The 23,258-nt window shown below is 40.9% G+C and overlaps 1 protein-coding gene across 6 annotated transcripts in view; it reads right to left on the reverse strand.

The window, feature by feature from the left end:
• mef2cb (myocyte enhancer factor 2cb) overlaps positions 1-19,741 on the reverse strand; it is a 64,362-nt gene extending 44,621 nt beyond the window's left edge. For all 6 annotated transcript variants that reach the window (XM_046035108.1, XM_046035106.1, XM_046035105.1 and 3 more), the window contains exon 1: positions 19,244-19,741. The gene's annotated coding sequence lies outside the window, so the exon portion shown is untranslated. The remainder of the gene's footprint in view (positions 1-19,243) is intronic.
• Between the last annotated feature and the right edge of the window lie 3,517 nt (positions 19,742-23,258).

Genomic DNA, 23,258 nt, shown 5'->3' on the forward strand with positions numbered 1-23,258 from the left:
GGACGATGAGAACATATACACTCAGTGCACCACAAGCTTGATTCTAGGTCGCCTCTCTCCCAAGTGTTTAGTCACTAAAAACTAATATACAGCACATGGTGCTTTTTCACATTGTAATAGACGGTCTGTAGGGTGCTTGTTAATGTGGCTTTGTTATTGAGGACAGGCACTGAGATGACTCCTTTGAATCAAGGGGGCGACAAAAAGAGGAACTTTACCTTGACTCATTCTCTGGACTCATTTTTCACTTTGAAAGACAGCTGCACAGTTGAGAAGACACGTACACGAACCCTAGTTCCAAGAACAAATGTTGCAGCCAATTATCTTATTAGATTTCTGCATTCAGAGAATTGTGAGGGAACATGTTAAAAATGAAACTTGCACTCCTATAAATGCAGCGTGTGTACAATTCTGCTGAGGCTGATGTTCTCGAATCCTAATTCTACACGTTATAGCAAATTGGGGAAGGTGATTTATCATGACAGGATTGGCGATGTTTTTCCAAGAAACCCCACCTCGGCAGCACAGCCTCGGCCCATGGTACATCTGCAACACATTTGGTAATAGCATGTGTCCTGAAAAAAAAGAAAAATCATATATATATATATATATATATATATATATATATATATATATATATAAAACGCCAGTATCCCCTATCCTCCTAGGAAATGTGGTTGTGAGGATTTGAAATAACATATTACACTGCAGTAAGTAAACCTTTTAGGAGGTGTATGGTACATTAAATAAACGCTCTCTCTTTTTAAATAAACTCCCATTTCCTTGAAGAGGAGGACGAAAAAAAGCGCTTTAATATGGTTTTCCAAATACAATCTGAATGTCAGTACACACTCAGTGCTCCATTTTTACTTGAGCATTTCTGTCATGTAGAAGATTTTTTTCCTCGAGAACATTAAAGTTTTTTTTCAGATGTGTAGATTTTTGGAGGTTTCTTCTTTGTGTTTTTGATGTAGCTATTGACGCGTGTGCCGGTATAAATGTGGATGTGTTTGTGAGCACATTTTTGTGTGTTTGTGCTTTATTTGGAAATAGTGGTGCACAGCACTTTATCTCCTGTCAGGATGGATGGAGATATACCAGCAGAAATGAGAGGAGGGGAAGGATCAAGCAAAGGAGCGAGACGATGGCCAGGCAGGATGGGTACAGAAAAAAATGTGTATCAGGTCTCATTGTGCCTCTAATGTCATTATAGGCAGTGACTCCTCTATGTGGCACGCCACACTCCCCATCTGTCAGAGCGAGATAGGCAGGGTGACGAATGGCTATCACTGCTACTTCCCTCAACCCCCACCACCCCCACCCCCCATGTCTGTATCTTTTTTGAGTGCTGGGGGAGAAGAGTGACCTAAACCTGGGCGGTAGCCCACACGTAGGTGGGACTCTATGGCTCTGAATTGCAGCAGATATTAGTGCTAATTTAACATGTTAGCAGCTAAAGAGATTAGCAACATGTACATCTGGGGATTAGAGTGATAGTGGTAGATCATCTTATAATTTTCATTCCTTTTTTCCCCCAGTGAGTGTTCTAGCTAAACTTGAATTTGAGAGGCTGTAGTGTGTATTTGTTCTTATGTGTGTGTCGGAGGATATGTCCTCAACCTGTCTCTCTCTATTAGCTCATGATTTAGTTGGATCATTAGTGAGACAGAGACGGTTTCACATGTATTCTATTTTCAATCTCTCTGTGCATTAGAACTGAGACACCTGTCTATTGATGAGGAGGAGAGTGAGCCAATAGCCTGTGGTTGGCACAAGTTTTACACACTCTGTCAAGCAATCGTAAGTGTGATTGACATTATAGAACAAAGGTATATTGTTATAAGTAGCAGCTTAACTGCTACAAGATGAGTGCTCAATTTCTCACCAACCGCAGTTCAACCAATTTCTCTACTTAAAACTTCATACTCTAACTTTAAAATTAATTGATTTTCATCATAATGAGACTCTGCCAGCACTGTTTCCCCTCTTATCCTTCAATCCAACAGCTCTGCCCCGGGGTCTTGGAGGACAGAAAGACAGGAAACACACACACACACACACACACAAGACAGCCAAACGGAAGGATGTGACATCAGCAGGCACAGACAATCAAAGGTGGTAAAGGTGCTTCCTTCCCTAAATCGTTTCACAGAGCATAAATTGGGAATCAAAATCCAACATCAGATGAGTGCAAATAAACACAAGCAATATGCTTTCTGAAAGTGAAATACTTGAGGAAACTTTTTTGCTTTGTGTGGCCAAGGGCCCATATACTTTTAATCAAAAGGAAAAAAACTTAACTTAAAAATCTTAAATCAATGAAGCAACACACGTCACTGACTGTGGAACTAGGTTGAAATTAAAAGTACGAAATAATTCAAATAGTTTATTTTGCTTGATTATAAAACTGTATTACATTTAGAATAAATTTAAGATATTAGTATTTATTAAGAATACTTTGGGTAAATACATCCCTGATATCGGAGTGGCACAATTTGAGATCATAATATTTACATTCAGTATTTTTTTATACCTTTTACTGCCAGTTAATTCATCACCTTAGCTGCACTAGCTATCCATCAAAACAGCAATCAAACTGACATAGACCGAAAACTTCTAAACTAAACTACATTGCTTCCATTAAAAGAGCAATTAGGGAATATTCACCTGTTTTGGAAATACATAAGAAATAGAAGCACTTCTGCAGGAAATATGATGTGTCTAAAATGACTTATGACTCTTCATTTAAAATGGAATGTAAATTATACAAAATTAAGCCAAATATTAATATCAGATGTTCAGCATTTCAGTTTTTGTGTATTTTCTCACTCCGCCGCTATGGCATTTCATTATGGGACAAAAGAAAATACATTTTCTACCAAGCGTCCTGTCGGAATGCAGCTTTATTTTCAATCAAAAGATTACACCTATTTAATGTCATAAATAAAAATCTCTTTCTGATAGTAAGGACAATTTTAATATGATTAATTCAGGTATGTACTTTTAGATTAAGAGACTGTGTTGTTTATGAAGAGTTTTGTACTGCAGTGTGATCCTATCAAGTGGTAATGAGTGGATAGAAATGGAGGTAAAAGAGTACGAAGCCCTGGCCTTCGTTTGGGCAGCTGCACATCTCACTCAGCACCAGCAAACTAGGGGCCTTGGGTAATCAGAGGCGCAATGGAGACAGGTAACCATCCGTCAGAGCCAGCAAGGAGACAGGTGAAAGCCATCTTTCCATAGCCCATTGCTGACTTCCCCAAGGACAAAATGACTTGACACAATGCGTCAACCCCCCTCTTTGAAAGGAGGCCAAGGGCTATAAAGCCACAGCTGCCAGGCCAAAGACAGACCAGCAAGTGGGCACACGTGAGAGTGAGGCAAAGCTAGACAGACAGGGATAGCGATGAAGAGTAGCTGTCGTGGTTAAAAAGGCATTCCCTGACGATTGTCAACAGCTTTGTGTTGTGACAGTGGCTTATAGCCATGAGTGATAAACAAATAAACTTAGAGGACCACAATGACAAACATGCCCCACACATACCCTTGTGCCAAGATGGAAAAAATGGTATCAGAAAAAAAAGAAGAAGAAAAGAAAAAGGAGAAGCATAGGCGAGCCACAATGTGGAGAGGCCCCGGAAAGGCTAGAATGAATCACCATTTAGTGCATTCAGTCTTTCCATGGCATGAGCATAAGGAGGGGCATTGGACGCATTCAAGTATAAAGTAGAGATAGAAAAGATGATAGAGGAAAGAATCAGCGTAATAGAGGTGACAGTCCAAGGTGGAAACACAGTGAAGCTTGGGAAAAAATAAAAGGTATAGAAATTGTTTTGAATATTGAAGTGGTGCAGACTGTGGTGATACACACATCTGATGTTTAAACACAAATAACTTCACTAAAGTTTCACTATATTACATTCTGCCAGAGTTTATTTCACTTCTTCCTATCTTTCTCTCTCTCTTTCCAGTCCCCTTTCTCTCTCTCTCTCTCTCTCTCTCTCTCTCTCCAGTCATTCTAAAGTCATTTACAAAGCTCAGCCGCAGGTCATGTTTTCCAGTGAGTTTAAACCACTGTCTCAATTCACATGTTGCCCTGTGCACCGCAGGACCCAGGTGTAGCCAACGCCTAACACTGAAGTGACAGGAACAGAAAATGAACACACAAATGTACATGAATGATCACACACTCACAAGTGTACTTCTGGATTCAGAGATAATTCATCATCTGCTTATCTACTGTATTCATAAAACAACACTGTAATGAACCGATGCACTGGAATTGCAGTATGAACCCTTCAATGAGTGTACCCAGCCCCCACAGGAACACCCGGGAGTCATGTCACTAAGAACACAAAGCACTGACATATTCACCCAATTATGTTCCCTGCCGAGTATGACAATGTCTCAGGATGTTAGCAATGTTCTCCAGTGGGGGGAGAAGGGCAGGGAGTGTGTGTATGTATGTGTGTTTATGTCAGAGGTTTGAAAATGAGGCTAAGGGCTCGTTGCTGCATGGGCCACACTTACTTATGTTCAAGCACAGTAAACTTCCCAGCAGTCGTGTGGCCCGACGGCCCCTGCTCCTGCCCCTCCCCCTTCCCATACTGTATCAACACCAAAAATCATGGTTAAGACGATCCGCTGATGATTTCATCACACCCCCACCCTTTAGTCTTTCTCTTTGCCACAGCATTCTAATCACCCTAATTAAAAGCTTTGTTCATTTAGAAATCTCTGATGACAATTTGTTTCACTCTACCCTACAGCAGTGGTGGCTGTGAAGAGAGGAGAATTAAATTTGATCTTCTGACAGCAATTATTAAATGCTCCCTCCTGGCCTCAATTAAGGCCTGCAGGCTAGCGCTAACATGGCTAACCCTCATGCAACCACGAAATGCCGGCGCACTTCCTTTTTCTTCACCCTCTTTATTTTTTCACTCTTTTCAGCATGCGCGTGTGTATCTGTGTGTCTGTCAACTCGGTGGGTATGGAAATGCATGCTTGCTTGTAGGTCATTATCTGTTTTGCATATTGCTGATGGGAAGAGGTAAATAAAATTATTTCGTTTTTTGACTGTTTGTTGTAACTAAGTCAGCATGTGGGTACGGGCAGATCTACGGGGAAGTTGTGGAATTTACTATTTTTCGTTGTCTGGCTTCATCAGCAAATTTGGATCCCACAATGATACAGTTACGTGAAGTGATTATTTTTTAAGTTGTGACTATAACAAGTGGTGACTGAACAGAGTGTTCAGTGTGCAGAGGGCCTCAACTTATACATAAAAATCAATAAACAAGACCCTTTTAATCATAATTAGCATAACTTTGTATTTGAGGCACATGTATCTTCATGGCTGTGTACATGCTTTAAAGGGACAACATTAATCCTTAAAAAGGAAAAAAACTACTAATTGTAAATAGTTAAAACTCTAAAGAACACTTCCTCTCCTTGTCGTTGTGACACTCCAACAGCATTATGTGTCATGGTCACAGCCTTGCTGTGCTGAAGGGAGAGCCACAGCACTGCTTTGAGTCTATGCACAGTGTGTGGGTAATTTGCAGAGAAGTAGAAGGTTGCACACTTCAACATGGATGTCCTTCATAAATTCGACCTTCTGTTTTTTTTTTTTTTCTTTCTCCGGTCCCTGTGCTCTGCTAGGAAACCGAGTAACCTAGATCGTAGAGTAGTGAGAGAGAAAGAGAGAGACAGAAAGGAGAGACAGAGAAAGAGAGACTGAGCAGAAGAAGCAGTAGGACAGATTGAAGGGAGACAGAGTCAGACTTTGACACCATTCCAACCCACCCAACACTAAAAACCCCTGCTAGGATGATGTCAGGTTCACTTTTTTTTTTCTGGTTACCACAAGCTGATTGTGCTGATTATTGGTGAGTGTTGTTTCCCTGTTGATGCTGTGCATCATTAAACAGAGATTGTTCCACTGTTAGTGTTTGTTTAAGCAAGGCTGGTATAAGGTTTCCAGGCACTGTCTCTTCACCAAACCCACACACGCAACCCCACACACACATAGATACACAGTGTAAACTTAAGGGTCTGTGCCTAAAGTGTAATTCATCTGCAGTTTTTCACATTGTATGATGAATACAGCTAGTTTAGGAGATATTACCTAATTTAATTGTCCTACTTGCACTAATGCAAATGTATGTTGGCCCATGTGAGTTCATTTTTCCAGAGCCGATGCTGCCTTAATGATGTTATCACTATGTTGTGTTATTGTCGCGTTGAATGAAGATGTGCAATGTAATTTAGTGCATCAAAGCGTCGGTGTGATCCATTATCCAACTTGTACAATGAAAATTGAATAAGAAAGTCTAAAACCGGAAACAGAGACAGCTCGCCTTCAAAATAAAATGTCCGTCAATTTAAGGATAGCTTAAATTTGTAAATAAACAAATAGCTTAGCCTTAATATTGAACAAAATTCATAACTGTTGTATTCCTGCCACTTAACCATACATTATTTTTCACTAGCAAGAACCACAATCAACAGATATGATTAAATGATTTATTGATAAACATAAATAATAAACAGAAAGATGCTTGCAGTTGCTGAATAGACATTCGAAAGCGTTGTGGGGAAGCTACGATAAGGAAATCCACCGTAGCGCCCGGGCACGACGGACCCCCATATAACCCTATGGAGAGGAAGAAGGAGATGAGGAGACTGGACAGAGAAAGGGGTGGGCGGGAGGGGTGTTGAATGCGAGAGCGAAGAAGAGGACGTGTGTTGTGTGGGTATTTATGGAAATGCCGGGAGTGACGTCACTGATTGGTCCCGCTCCTGAAACTCTGCTGGTAGCACCACTTATTATATTGTCAGTATTATATTGTCAGTAGGCCTACTGGAATTATAGAGTGCTATGATTCATGCCTATGTAACATTAATGATTTATCAATTTATTTAATTGATTAAGACTACTTAATCTGTGACTTTGGGTGAACGTGAAAGGCTATAGCCTACATAGTGTTACGATGTGATGAGTCTGACTGTTGAAAAGAGTTGATTTATCTCCAACTTTGACTTAATTGTGCAGGTCTGTTATCATGGCAATAACACTACTACTCTATCCTCGAAATGCAGGAACAGGATTAACAGAAGCGGCCACTCAGATCAAACACTGTATATGCTCCTGTTTATTTAACATAATATATAACTATATGTTTACATTTATATTAAACGTGACTGACCTTAATTTAAATAGCGTTTTCAAAACCAGTTGTACCTGCATTTCGAGTTGTAACATTATTTTATAGCCTTTAACGTTCACCAAAAGTAACAGATTAAGTAGACTTAATCAAATAAATAATTTGATGAATAGGTTATACAAATGAATGATTACTTTGGCTTGAATCACAGCACTCTATAATAGCCTAATTCCAGTGTTTGAACCAATTGACAATTTAATTAAAATAATGTGGTATAGCCCAATAATAATAACTAATATGACAATTATGAATTTTGTTCTATATTAAGGCTAAGCTATTTGTTTATTTATTAAGTTTAGCTATCCTTAAATTGACTTTTAAAACACGGACATTTTATTTTGAAGGCGAGCGGTCTCTGTTTCCAGTTTTAGACTTTCTTGTTCAATTTTCATTGTACAAGTTGGATAATGGAACAAGCCAATGCTTTGATGTGCTAAATTACATTGCACATCTTCATTCAATGCGACAATAACACAGCATAGTTCTAACATCGTTTAAGCAACATTGGCCCTGGAAAAATGAACTCACATGGGTCAACATACATTTGCATTAGTGCAAGTAGGACAATGAAATTAGGTAATATCCCCTAAACTGGCATTTTTAATCATACAATGGTAACAACTGCAGATGAATTATACTTCACGCACGGACCCTTAAGACAGAAGTTTTATGCATTGCATCTATAATTTACATACTCTTGTGCTTTCTTTGAAGTCAAATTTGGGGGCCTTCAAACACAACAAAAGCAAATAAAATCAAAAATGGAATATGTATTGAAAATGTGTCCAATGAAAGACTGACATAGCGTATTCAAGGGTTTGAAAATTTTAAGTCTACTTCAGTAGTGCTTTCCTGTTTCCGGAGGAGAGCTGTTGGTGGGGTGCATGAGGCGAAAGGTTGTATGGATTGTGGAGGGTGTGTTGTGGCATACGGTACCTACAGATCAGCCTCTGTTTAGGGGAGTGGCCCCACCAAGGCCAGAGCTGGGCCAGACCCAGTCCAAGCCTCTCATTAGTCACCGGCTGGGTGCCGCGCTCCTTTTTGGAGTGGTTAAGGGGGAACCGACGAGGGTCTGGCAGTTCCACTGTACTCCACTCCCAGCACCATCACAACCCGACCTCATCAAAGCGAGCGCTCGTAATTTGTCACAGAAAGCAGCCAATTAACATATGTTAGGGGAGGAGGGACGACGAGAAGAAGGGAGGAGAGGAGGGGAGGGCGAGTGAAAAAAGATAGTGTATGATTAAAGAGTCTGCACAGCTGCACAAAATCAAGATGGCAAAGAGAGGTTTGAAAGAGACCTCAGACCGAGTAATCTGATAAAGCTTACTGTTACTTAACCCCCATAAGCAAGAGCTGGAGAGGGAGAAGGACTGAGGGGGAGAATGAAATAATAGAGACAAACAAATATTAAATTACTACTGTGAAGCTACAAGCTTTGGCAGAGTGCCTCTGCTCTCAATATGTGGCTACAGTGAAGGCCACTGTATCACATGGAGATGACCCCTCTTGCCAAAGCACTGCTGTTTGACCATGCTCTATTTTTAGCGCAGCGCTCACCATTGTGCTTAATGTAGTTCAGTTTATGCGAAAATCTGCCTTATTTTAAACTTTTTTTTATCCCAAAATTTGAATGCATGGTGCACCACAGCAATTTAGCTCCCTTTCTCATAAAACAAAAGGTGCTTTTTCATTTTTCATTCATTTTTCTGTCACAAAGTCTCAGACAAGTTGCTTACATTCTGACTTGTTTGTTTGCTTTCAAATTCATGTTCCTCATGGTTGGTTTTTAACATGCTGTGTGTGGTTATTTATGCATGTGTGCACGCCTGTTTGTGACTGTGTGTCTGCACGCGTGTGTGTGCATTTATATGTCTGTTATTGTTGATGTTGTTGTTGTAGGAACATCTTGTGAAGTGAGTTGTGTGATATTTTGCCTTGTTGTTGGATACGGTGGCAGGCTGAATGCATTAGCAGTGCACGCCGATGCCATTCTGTGTTCTGTCGTCTCAGCCACCTCTGCCTTGTCTCTCTACAGCGACTGATCACACGGGCTGACAAGCAAGTTTGGGTCTTCGTCTGCCGCACCATCCTTCGCTACGTGGGCTTCGACTCTTTCAGCGAGCAAAATAAGAGAGGCGGGGAGGAAGCTTTAAACACATTTGAGTGATTTTGGAACTGTACGTCAAGTTGTGGGGAAATCCCCCGAACAAAAAGGCAGCAAACTTGAACAACAATTCTATTTCATTATTATTAATACAGTTATTTGAAAATAAACATTATTCTATTTATTATTTTTTATTATTGTTATTATTATCAAGGGAAAGAAAATGGAAAGCAGAACCACAAATGGCCAACAGAAAAGCATACCCTACACTATATATATAAATCATGACTGTTTCTTTTTTCCTCCTCTTCCTCTCTCTTGCACTCTTATCCGTGCCATCAAGCATCAATCGTTATTTATTTATTTTTCCTATTTGGGAAGTAAAGGGCTAGAGTGGAGGAGCGGAGGAGTGAAGGAGTGGGGGATGGAGGGATGGCGGACAGAGGGGGCGGCGGCGAGTTGTGTTTGGTTCACAAGGCTCGCTGCTTGCTTGAATTTTTCTCGTCTGTGTTGCGAGCTGGTGGTTCAGTGAAGGACCTGGCTGCCTGGAGTTCCCCCCCTCCACTCAAATCCCTCTGCTGCGCACACAGCTGCACCGTTCACATAACCTCGCCTGCCCCCTCCTACTCCCCCCCAGCTAATGATAGCAGAGCACGTCCCCTCCATAAGGCAACAGCTTTTTCCACTTCATGTACACACACACATATACACAAACTTGGCGCACACGCACACAAGAGCATCGGACACACGCACAGATAGTGGGCACAACATATCCCCTTTCCTTCTCTTGGTTCCTTCCCTTCATTTTTTCTCATATCATTCAATTTCTTCCCCTTCTTTTCACCCTGAGAGAAATCCCCTGGCCTTATGACCCAAGCAAGGCCTGAGAACGTTACCCCCCACCCAACCACACACACACACACACATACACACATTAAACCCACCCCTCCTACTCCAAACTCCCTGTTTTTCTCCCTCTGTACAACCCTGCACAGCAAGTGACCTGCATCACAGCTGTGTGTGGGAATTTGTATGGGTGGGTGTGTTTGTGGGAGTGTTGAGTGTGTGAATGTATGTATTTGCACATACCTGCGTAGTCAGTGTTCACACCGCATATACTGCATGTACATTGCTACATAACTGTATTTTGTACTTTAACTTAATGTATGTGTGTGTGTGTGTGTGTATGTGTGTGTGTCTGTTTCTATGTAAGCAGAGGAGGAGGGAGGTGAGGGCAGCTCTGGGCTTCTGCTGCGCCTACTGTGCATTATCCCAAATAAACAACTCATTACACGTGTACTTAACCAAGGGGAGCTGGCGAGCAGTGGAAGCTAATCCCTGTTATCGTTCCCAGCGTTTCTCTTCCGATTAGGCTACAGGGAAGAGGAGCCCAAGAAGGTAGGCTGCTTAGTGCAGGAGGAGGAAGAGTGAGGAGGAGGCGAGAGGGAGAGAAGAAGAAAGAAAAGCATTTCAACTTCCCACAAGTGCCTTTCTTACTTATAGTATCCCTTTTCATTCCATCGTTCTCTCTCACTCTCCCGCTACCCTCTTGCCTTCTCTCCTTCCTTTTCCCTGTGGATTTTGCACTGCTCTTCCTTGTTTTCGACCATCTCTCAGAACTGGGTCATCGACAGACTGTGCGGCAGCATTTTGAAGAACATGGGAGGGAAAAAAAGTGTGTTCTTTCTATGAGAACAATTCAAGGCTTCTTTAACAAGTAGCCCGCTTATCAAATTAAGCTGTCAAAAGCACATTAATAACAGGCAGCACAATTCCCTTCACAGAGAAAAGGGGGAAAAAAGAATGATTTCTCTTTCAGCGTGTAACGAGACAGTCCATCCAAGGGCAGTAAAGCTTTTCAAAGATTTCTCTCTCCATCTCTCTTTCTATTTCTCTCCTTTTGGTCCCACTGCCAATATGATTATGGGCGCCCTATTATGAGGGGCCAAGATGTAGAGTGGCACTCATCTAGAGAGTCAACAATATCTCGGGCTAGGTTGCAGGAGGGATAATGCTCATGTTTGATAGAATTACAGGCTTAATATGTACTGTTTCTACTAGACAGACTCAACCACTTGTGCTGGATGACAGTTAATAAGATGGTTAGATAGAAGAATATGATGCCGGGATAACAGGTATAACCATCATCATCACCAACAAGTCATCCGCCCATATTAAAAATGATCTGGATAATCTCGACCTTTTCAGAAATAAATAACTATTAGATGGTAAAGTATAAGCAGGTTATAATACTCCGACTCTCAAACATCTCTAACATCATTATCAGTAAAGCAATAGTTTGTTCACACATTCTTTTTTTTTAATTGAGTGCTTCATCATTCCAAAACTCTCATTACACTCAAAAATGTGGAGGCAGATCATCCCGTAAGAAAGTGAGAGCAGAATGTGAGGAAAACTGTGTACAGCAGTAAGGCAAAGAGAGAAAGTTAACACTCTCAGTGCTGTTCACATGGCATATGCCTGAGATGCAGAAATGAAATTAACAAGACACCTCGGCATAAAGATGGCAGAGGAGAGAAAGCCACCCTATGACCTTACACTCAGAGACTAACTGTCTAAAAAACACAGTTCTCATTTTGAAGACATTCTTTTGTGTTGCCATCTTGACAGTCATCTTAAAGCCTTATACTCGGCACAGTATTTGTAAAAAGAAATTAACTTGTAGTTTTTTTTAATCCTTACTTTACAAGATCTGACAGTGCGCTAGGCTGCTCATGCTGGATTGCAAGCCCTTTTGTGTTTTACTCCAGAGACTGATTTTCTCACACCCTCAATTTGAGTCCCATCCTGTTCGCTCGACCCCCGAGGGAGGTGCTCTGCCGTAGTCTGGAGTGGGCCGGCGGTGGATGGATGTGACGTGGAGGCAGTAGGACTCTGCTGGAGGGAGGCCGGAGCCACAACAGGTATCCCCCACACTTCCTCAGTTATTTATAAAATCATGAGTCCAGCACAGGGCCAAAAATAAGACGGAGGCCATTTATATCCCAAATAATAAAGGCGGCTCACTCCTGAAACCACACACTTAAATGCTCACACACAAACACACACACACACACACACCAGGAGCAGAAAAAATCCATCTGCACCTTACAAAAATTAACAACAGACACTAACAAAGTAAAAACTCCTCACTTAGACAATGAAACCATCTCTGTCCTCTGACTGAGCATGCTCAAATGTGCACATCCACACACACGCTCACACATCCACAGCAGACAAAAGTCAATATCAAGGCTGAGCTATTTCTGTAGAGAACACTATTTAGGAAGTGTGGGCCGGGTGCCAGTATTCTCCTCCGTATCGTCTGAGCGTCATTGCACTGCTGCTGTTATACAAACTTACCTCTTTCCTCTCTCACCCAGTCCTCACCCTTTCCACCCGACCCCCTGTTCCATTGTCAGTGCTCTCTCTCCCTCTGTGTGTTTCTCTTATACACACATAAGGTTATTTGTTTTTCCACTGGGTCGAACCACAGTGCCAGGTGAAAGCATCTATTGGCAGGATAAAGAGAGTGGCTGGTGTGAGATCACAAGGCCCCACTCTGCCCAGCAAACCTTGAAGTGAAGCGCCGGGCTGGAGTTTCAAACAAAGTGCCCCCTCATTCATTATACATGCAACTGCACTGAAAATCTCCTTCCGCAACACCATCTCTTCTCCTCTCTCTCTCTCTCTCACTCTCTTTTTCTCTATCTTCATCCCTATCTCCTCACATCGTCCCTCTCCCTTTTCTCTCGTTTTTTTCCAGACAGAGCATCCATAAAGTATGAATAAAATTAATGACATCACGAGCTGCACTTTGGAAGAGCCACTGTAGGAAAAAAGCCATACATCAGGGTGCAGAAGGAGCTGAAAATAATGTAAAAAAAAAAAAAAAAAAAGTAAGAAAGATAGAAAAGAAAAATTGACAGAGAAAAGGGGGGTGGGGTGGGGTGGGGGGTGGGGGGGGGTTGCTTCACCCTTCTCCATCCTTAGGGCACCTCATATTGCTGTATGTGTTATTAAATTTGATTTCAGATACTTTTAAAAGTTTGGACACAATTTTTTTTTTCTTTCTTTTTCAAATATCTTTATGACGTGCCAACAGCCCTCTTTTTTTTCTATATTTCTTTGTCCTGACTTTTTCTTTTGGTCAGCTAAGTAATGTAAGTGATTAAAACAGCCCTGTGCTGCGCATTCTTTTACAGACTGGCCTTTGGTGTGGGAATGGCACAGATGACAGTGGAAAGGAACACTGGTGTGGACTTTGGCAAGACACCACCTGGTTGAGCTGTGTGCTCTGCGGAAGAGGGAGAGCAGTGAGCGAGGATTCTTATATAGCTGTTTCTCGACTTAGACGGTGTTAACAGCATTTTCAACAGCACGGTCCCCTTGGACTTGAGCAGCGAACCTCCTGATGTTACAGACTTTGCCCAAACAGACTCTGTGGTGAAAAATAAGCATTGTATTTAAGACAGTAATATTGTTCCTTAGAGCAAAAAAAAGAGATATATTTATCAATCCTGCCTATTATTGGCAATTTAGTGTGACACTGTTTCATTACAAGAGCAACATCACACAAAAGTCTGACTGGGTAAAATCTGAGACCTTATTACCCTGAATCCAGTGTGAACACAAGATCTGCTAAAAATATGCGATAGCAAAGTGAAGCTCAGCAGCAGCATGGATGGGGAGCAGTGGCAGCAGCAGTGCAGATTGTGGCAGCCGAGTGAACAGGGGTTTCAGATGGATGTGAGCTTGTGTGAGGCCAAGGCACAGAGCTACCTCTGTGCGTCTCACCGGACTAGGCTGCAGAATGACTCGGCTACGTTGCAGTCATGACAAAGATAAATTACAGCCACTGAAAAACATTTCTACATTTTTTCTCATTCCCTCCCCTTCTCCACAGCTCTTTTATTTTTTTTTGCCATTGGGTGTAGTCCAAATGTTTGCCACACTAAAGGGAGATGGTGGAGGTGGGAGAGGTGGGGGTTGCCCCTCACCATTCACAGGTCAGGTACTGTGTTTTATGATGGAACATGCTCTCTGTCGCCAGATTTATGCACATGGACAGCAAACACCTCCCACAAACCAACCTCTGAAACTCACTAAAAAGGATTCCCAGTTAATTCTGGATTTACCGCACAACATGTTTAGAGCAGGTATTACAGATATACACTGTATGTAGTATTACAGGCTAGGCTGCCTGGATCCTGTGATAATAAAAAATACAGGAAGGCAACTAAAGTGGTGGTGGGGAAGTTAATAAACTAATTTATGAATGTCTTAACTCTCATTTAACTCACATTTTAACATTTAAGTCTTGATGCAGAGCCATTTAGCCTGATCTGAACCATCCAATGTTTAGACAAAGAAGTCCAACCTCTGCTCGACTCTAAATGTTTCTCTTTGTCTTATCATTCAGTCCTCTGCTCCATGCACTCCTCCAGCCTTCTCGCCTCCCAGGACTCTCTCCCTGTGCAAATATTTCAGGGAGCAGGCCTCAAGTATGGTGAGGTGTTTTGGGTGTCTCTTTAGGTGGGCTGCAGCTGACGATATGATTGTGTGGTCAGCACTGCTTAGCACAGACCACCCAGCAGGCAGCTGCTGCCATAATGACCTATAGGCCAGCCAGGAAACAGGAAACAGGAAGAAGAAGGCAGGACATCCTGTTCATCTAGATCAGTGTGTTAAACATGACATCACGAAAGCATCATTCTTTAATGAAAAATACCTGATCAGAGGCCAAATATTCTGTGGCTCTGCCCTTAAGTCACCTCAGCTCAAATACATTTCTATCTACGTTCTCTCTCTGTGTGTGTCTTTCTCTGTCTTTCTGTGCATCTGTCTCAGTTTGTCTTTTCAGCACTCACACTGACACTGTTTTCCAGACTGCTCCATCATCCCAGACATCAAATCCTACCCTCTTCAGTGTGAGAATAAAGAAGAAAAAAAAATACACGCATTTCCATTTGAATATACACCAGCAACAACCTCACAAACCTCAGACAAAAAAAAACAAAAACACAAAAGCACAAACATTCCGCCGCGCAAACAGACGGAGACACAAACTTGGACGCACGCACACACACCTCCCAGACACACAGCACATACTGACAGACAGACACACAAAGAAACAGCAAACACAAAGCACAGCACAGCCAAAAGTCTACTTTATGCAGAAATATTCTAAAGTGTGTTTTACAATACAATTAAACATCAAAGGCTGATATATTCCTCTGTGATCTTTAACACCCCAGTGAACAAACCCCATACACCCCCATCCACTTACAGCATACAGAGAAAGTTGCTGAACGTCACCGCTAATTACTAGATAGAGACAGGAGAAGACTTTGCATCATTATGCAAAAACCAGAACATATTAAAATATATACATTCAATCCACCATAAACCATTCAAGGACTGTGTTATTTACTTTAGATTATTATCTTTTAAGTTTTGTGAGTAATTGCAGCTCTTTTGAAGATATACAGACAGTGCTCCTAAGCAAAGAAATACTTGGGTAAACATTTCCAACATGCACAACAGTTAGGACAATGAAAGGGGGATCTGTTCAAAATGAGTAAATAAACACATGGTGAGGTTGAGCCCTGCACTTTTCATTAATATTATAAAAAATATATGAAAAACGAAAAAGAGACTTTTCCTCCCATGTAGCAAAATAAGGAACACCTGCTCTGTGCAATAAACAAGAATACAACAAGCCCCTGAGTTATTATAAAACTTAAGTGTTTTCATCTGCTTATAAACAGACAAGAAAAAGTTATTCTAAGCAAATGGCTTATCATTTCCACATTATTTGTGTCAGATACGTTTGCTAAAAAGAAGGTTTATTTTTTATTCTATCACATTTGGATTTTAGGTGTTCTCTGTAGCAGTTATTTGACAGTACATAAACCAAAATATACTGCATTATTTACAGGATATACAGTGGTGTCTCTTGACGGTTTAAGATATTATGCTCCGTTTATATGAGGTAAATATGAGTCTCTACAATTGACTCTTATATTACCTTCTCGTTTGAGCCAAAGGGCATGAAGTCCAATTACAGTACTTCAATATCTAGCTGCAGATCTTGCCAACCTGCAATCTGCAAATGAGAGTTTTACTGATGTTTAACTGAGCAAACTCTGCAAACCCCTTCCAAAATATTTGAAACCATTAGTGAAAAAAAACTTTAAAGCATAGCAAAAGGGGCTATTAAATTATTTGCTTAAACATAAATGCTTCTGATGTTTCCGTTAAGAATAATGTTTTCATAAATCTGGTTTTCCATAAGTAGGAAATCTTGAAATGTGCCTTCTGTACAGTATTAAATGTCTATGCTCAGGGGTAGTACAGTGACACACTTTACTCCTTTTTAAAAAAAAAGATACTAGTTTGATACCACAGATTACACGGAGAAGTATTCACACATTAATGGGAATGAAACTAGACATTTATGATTGAAGATTGAACAGTCGATCCTATGCTGATTTTGTCTGAGCACGTTTAAAACACATGGCAAAGCCCTAACCATGGCACACAATGTGTCCCTTCCCTTCACTTAACTAAAGCTTTACTGAGCCCCTGGTGTACAGCAAAGTGCCCTGACAATCGGCTCAATGCCCTGGCCAATCACAGGGACACGTGACCTTCTAATCCCTCTCTGTGAGAAGGGTAAGAGTGTGTTGTCACTGTTGGTTTTGTGAATCAGCGCCCAAAATCCCAAATGATTTGTCAAGAGGGAGAGGTCTTAAGAGAATAAGAGAAACAAAAGTAGCGCAGGCCAGATAGTGTGGGTGTCGGTGTGTGCATGTGTGTGTGTGTGTGTGTGTGTGTGTGTGTGTGTGTAACAGAAAGACAGACAGAGAAAGGAGGCAGACCGTGCTTTTGTCTATGCATTTGTGTGTGTGTTTGCGTGTGGTTGCAAATGTGTGTGCGTGTGTGTGTGCGTGTGTTTGTAAAGGGTCTCTGAGATTACAGAGCTTGGCTGACAGAGTCCTCTGTGTGTAATCGTGGGTCCACATGCGAGCGCTCACCTTCCTCTGAGCGGATTAACCTAACGCTAAATCCCAAGAGAGCAACAGGCCAGACAGGCCAAACAGAACAACTTCATTGACGATGGGCAAAAGAGGGAAGGCCATCATTTTATATATACATATATCTCTCTCTATATATATAAATATAAATATATATATATATATAACATCATAAAGGATTATAAAAAGTAATGGCTAGGCACAGGACACTATACGTCCTTTTAAAATGAATATATATGTATGCCAAGTGTTGCATTGACTTTTTATAAGCTGTATCTTTGTGAAATTCAATCAAGCCGTAGTGTTTGCAATACGCTTTTCACAGAGTCACAAATTGGGTTGATATGCTGTAGTAGACATCAACACTCTCACTTAAATAAAGTACTTTCAAGATTGCCTTCAAAATATTTCTCTAATAAGCTGTATTTCAAATTGAATAGCTCTTGTAGATCTCAAAATGTGCTGTCAATATTATTAGTTTTGTTAATTTTCTGACACTGCAGCTATCTCTAAATTAATAGCATTTTATAATAGCATTTTATAACTAAAATTACTTTTTTAGATTTACTTTTTAATGCTTATATTAATGAGCATGAGTTAAATGCACAAAGCCCAGTCAATTCCACAGTCGGTCAAATTAACATGTGTTCTGTGGTAATTTTATATTTTATAACCATCCTTTGTTCATCTGCACATTTCATCAATGGGCCTAATAGCCACACTTAAAGTACAAGGAAAACAAATTCAATTTTATTCATTATTCAAGTTATAACCTGCGAAAGTTGCCACAGGTTAATTATGGTGTCATTATTAATCCTCTCACTGCAACAGGTTCGACTGAGCCACAGGAGACTGAACTAAACTCACCTTATAAATATATCATTCTCGCTGTAGAGAGAGAAGTCTAAACAATCAAAATCACACAGTCGCAGAGAAGAAATTATGATTCAGCCTGAATACGCCAAACCTTCTCTAAAATACTGAATTACAATATGTTACCATTGTAACTCTCTGGTCTGCATGAATTAACGTTTAAACAAGTCTGACAAACTGTGTTCTCCTCTGGTTTGGAAATTATTAATGTTTACATTCTTTTTCTAATATATTTATATAAATTGCATTTGTACATGTTATCTTTATTTGATGTTTAATAAGACAGGGTAATTGTGATCATTAGTGCACATCAGTTTATTTAGTATATTTAAACAACTGGTAAAGAATTATAAATAACCACAAAGTAAGGCCATCTTATGTGTAGTGAGTTTACCTACATGCTGTTGCCTTACTGAAGCAAATTATCTGAAATTGAATAAATAAAAACTTCTGAATTGCATGCATTTTTTTTCCCATTGTCTTAGACTGGGTGTTTAAACTTTCTTATCATATTATTTATTTAAATTGTATACCTCAGTTAGATAAACATTACATTAAAAACTAGTGTAACTTTTTATCTGCCATCGCATAGTGCAGAAGGACATACTGTATTATGTTATATTAAGGAGGGCAGCCTATTCAGTAGCTGTGGCTTTGGGGCTGTGCGCCTGCATGTGGACATGAGAACGCTACACAAGGTCGACACAACTGTAACACTACCTTATGCACGCGACAGACCTTGACTCTCTTAATAGACCATAAACAGCTACCTATTTGATGTCAGACTGTAATTATAAGACATAGTTGTCACCGGCATAAGTCGATCAGGATCACAACAAATCAATAAACGCAGTTACTGTACTTTGTTGAGGAAGCAGCGCGCATCAAAATAGACCCACAAGTTTCCTTCTGGAAGATTAAAAATAAAGATCATATGATGCAACGTGTCTTGTGGATGTTTGCGAGTGAGTGGCAAGTGGTGTGAGCGCAGAACTTACTTTATTTCGTATGAAATCTTGTCCGGATGAAGTGTAAGATACAACAAGCGGTCCGCCGGTTGTTCGGTCCGGCCGATTGACAGGAAGGTTGAAGCCGCTGCTTGATGGGGACGGACTTCGTCAAGACGCACTTAAAATCCAGGAGCGCAACTTAGCAGAGGACGTCGCCGGGAGGAAAAAAGTAACCTACAGTACGTGGTTGGAGTCTCTATAATGTCAGAGAAAACTACTCTCTCTCCCTCTCTTTCCCCCTCTCTCTCTATCACACACACTCTCTCTCTCCGTCTCTCTCTCTTTCTCTCTCTCTCTGATCGGACAGTGTGTGCGCAGGAAGCGGCAAGGACGCTTCGCCTGGTTTCTCTGCGAGGTGCCGGTGAGCGGAGAGGGTCCGGGTGTAGCGGTGTAGCGGCGATGGCTGAGGTGGTGCTGGTGTACAGCTGGACGTCTGGAGCTTGCTGGTGAGGTTGAGAGGCTGTTTCTGTTCCTTCCCACAATCCCGACCGAGTCTTTCCCCAAACCCTCTCCTCTCCCAGAGCGAGGAGAAATAATCGATTTTTTCTCTTTTTTTTTTTTTTTTTGACTCCTGAAAGGGGGCGGGCTCACATTTCCCAACTCTACTTTAATGAAAGAGGCACGGCTCATAATGCTTTATTATCGCGCCAGCCCCGTCAGAGTGGACGCACAATTAACTGCCCAGTGAGGACCACTAGAGGAAGATGATGGGGAATGTGTGCTTTAACTAATGAGCCAACGGAGAGCACGTTAAGTATTTGCAGCCGACTTTAGACAGTTAAATCTCAGTCTCCAAAGTTGGTGTTTTTGTTGTGCAAGACTCCGTTTTTGCCTGTTGTTGCATGCATGTCACATCAAATGGTAAGAATATGTTAAAACATAAGTCAGACATCCTCAAAAACCATCAACAGCATATAGCCTACAGCAAATCTCATGAAAGTGTTTGTCACTTGTTTCAGGACTATTTTTTATTTTTTTTTAGAAATACTGAATATGCTTACATTGGAAAAAGACAGAAAAGGCAAATCTCTCCACTCAAGAAAATTTAGTATTAGAAAAAAGTTTGCTCTTAAGACTAAATTAATTATTTCTAAGATTAAGGAAATTTTGATTTAAAGATTCATTATTCCATTACGTTGAATGACATGATATTCTTCCTCCAATGTGATGACACTTGAAAGGATCAACTCATACATCTTGTTCAGTAACCCCAAATATCATTCACTCTTCAGCATATTTCCTCCATGTCTGCAACATTTGCTGCCTTCTCTCTCGGCCGCTACAAACTTTCCACCTCCCGCACACCGCCAATCATTCTCCAGGACCCAGCTATCTCCTACAGATAAGCTCTGACACAGACAGTAAGCATGGGGGAATTACCAAGCCTTTATCCATCCAACCAAATGATTTCAAAACATCCACTCTATTAGTGTGAAGATAACAATTAGAACAGCAAGTTTACCACTTCAGATAAGACACAGACAGGCAGCGCAATGGCTTTCTGTGTTGAGATGTATTCCTGATAGGCCCTGTAATACTGCGGCTCTATTATATTCACATTATATGGGTGCTGTATCAGTTTGAAGATTTTTAATGGTTGTCTTGAATGAAGCCCGTGACACTCTAATGCACCATCAGGTCTCACTCTTGAGTTTTCTTCAGTTCGTCCTCAGAAAAAGAAAATATATAATCCTGGGCTTTGATTAACTTGGGTGTTTGAAGTCCTTTCGCGATAGTTTTGGCTGGTCAAAGTTTTATATACAGCGGAAAATCTTTACCATTTCCATACTAAAAAATTAAAGCACAGTGTTTGCCCCTTCCTTTTTTTTTCTTGTCAGGGTAAAAACAGTTTGCCTCTTTTGTGGAATTTTTATCATGTCATCACCTTCATTGTATTGGAAGTGGGGTATATCCACTTTTACTGAAATTATTAGACTAATACCACTTAATACACCTTTTTGTCAAAATGCAGACAGTGAAGCATTTTCCCTTACGAGCTTAACTTTGCAGTAGCCACATGCCTGTCACTACAGACTGCGTGAAGTGTAAGTGGACACCAAGCAGCACCCTAATCTTTCCCTTCCTTTGAAGTTCACCTGTGAAGCATGAGCCATGTATGCAGCCAACCACCCAGTCAGTCAGTCAGGGTAGGAAATGGCAGGACATGAAATCAGTTAATAAATAAATCAGGCTGGCTAATCTGCTTGACGGGCGGACATTACAGCGTGTAACTGAAGCCGCTGGTGTCCGATGACTCGGGATACCACCTTCACATCACCTGACCTTTTAATCTTTAATAGCAATTCCTCTGGCCCCCAGACCTTCATAATAATCAATAAGGTGTAGTCTGTTAGACACAGTGGGTTCATAAAGGCAACATGGCAGATATCAATGGCATCACATGTTTAAAAGATACAGATTCCACACTCTTAACAGACACAATTTCACTAATTCTCAGACTTCTGAGCATGTGCTAATGGCAACTGCATTAAATATGTCACCTACATATGGACACATATTGGTGTGGGCATGATCGTACATACCACGTTCAATGTTCCTTCGCCTGCTGTCTTGCGTGCCCTCAGTCTCGTAGCTTTCTATGCTGTCTGTCAGCGATTCATCGGAGAGGTCCTTTCAGTGTAATGCTTGAGGTTGTCTTTGGTTGGCACCTGGGAGGAGAGGTAACACAGGGAAGCATGAGGAGGAGAAGAGAGAGTGAAATGGTAATTGTTTGCATGAATGTGTATGCACCTTACACATAGTGAGCGGGATCCATGTTAACATCTACAGTATGTGTGTGTGCATGTGTATGTGTGTTTGTGTGTTTAATGGCTATATGAAATTTAAAGAAATAAATGGGGGTGGAGGTGGATTGGATATATTTGAATGGTGAAAAATCATTAAACGAGGCAAACACTGGCTTATGCATATTCATAAATGACTGTCTGATTTGTCTACAGAGAAAAACTTATAGTATATGCTCACACATTAATTGCAAAGAAAGGAAGAGCCTGTATATTTTGCTATTGAGAGTACCAAATGGGGGTCTGCGGCTAAATCTGAATATGGTAGAAACAGCTCAAAGCTTTAAAGCCAGATTATTGTTACATTGAATTCATTAACAGTGTCATATTATTCCTTTTACTTAGGTACACAATAAGTGCGTACAAACAAGCTGAGTGTGTTGTGGGTTGAATATTGTAAGTTGTGGCATTTGTGTTATCTGGAGCCAAAGTATTTTCCTCTTAAAGCTAGGCTAGGCAATGTTTTTTTATATATTTGTTGAAATTGTCTTTACATCCCGACAGCAATCAATAAATAAATCAATCAATAAATGTTCTGCCACAGCCAATCATTTCATTCCCTACCAGCCTGTCTATCCACCTTCCTGCGTGCACTCTGCCTGTGCACCCATTGCGCATGAAAATGTGTTTTGCGGGAGTGGCTTTCGAGGGAGGCCTCCCACAAAACAATCAAGCTGTCTCTTGCTATTTTCTATAACGTTCCCTACCCCAGCTTTAATTAAAACAAACTAAAGATTATTAGTTGCATGCAATCCCCGAACTTGTGTTTTGATGTGTGTGTGTGAGGTTGGGGGGGGGTTGACAGTCTCATCCTGGTGGAGAAAAATCAACAGTTTTCCAAAACAATTATGTAATTTCAAATATGTCACAGTCTGTATACACACACTTTAGGCTTTTGGGTAAATGCAATTTCGTGAGGTTTGGCATCAGCTGTGCATAAAAAGAGAAGAAGGGAAACTACGACTGCATGTTAAGTCAAACACATAAGTGCGGTTTGCTGATATTGATCTTGCTTGGATTGTTTCTTAAGCCTCTCCTGGCAATCACTTCACAGCATGTGTCACACACACCACACACATGCACATAGCTCGCCTGAAAATGTGTGTTTTTTTGTAACGGAGGGAGAAAGAAAGGAATGCCTCTCTCAAGCAAAAGATAAACACAAACACATTTCCAGGGCAAACAGGAACAGCCCGGGC

Source organism: Micropterus dolomieu, linkage group LG21 (assembly GCF_021292245.1).
Source record: "Micropterus dolomieu isolate WLL.071019.BEF.003 ecotype Adirondacks linkage group LG21, ASM2129224v1, whole genome shotgun sequence".
NCBI lineage: Eukaryota > Metazoa > Chordata > Actinopteri > Centrarchiformes > Centrarchidae > Micropterus > Micropterus dolomieu.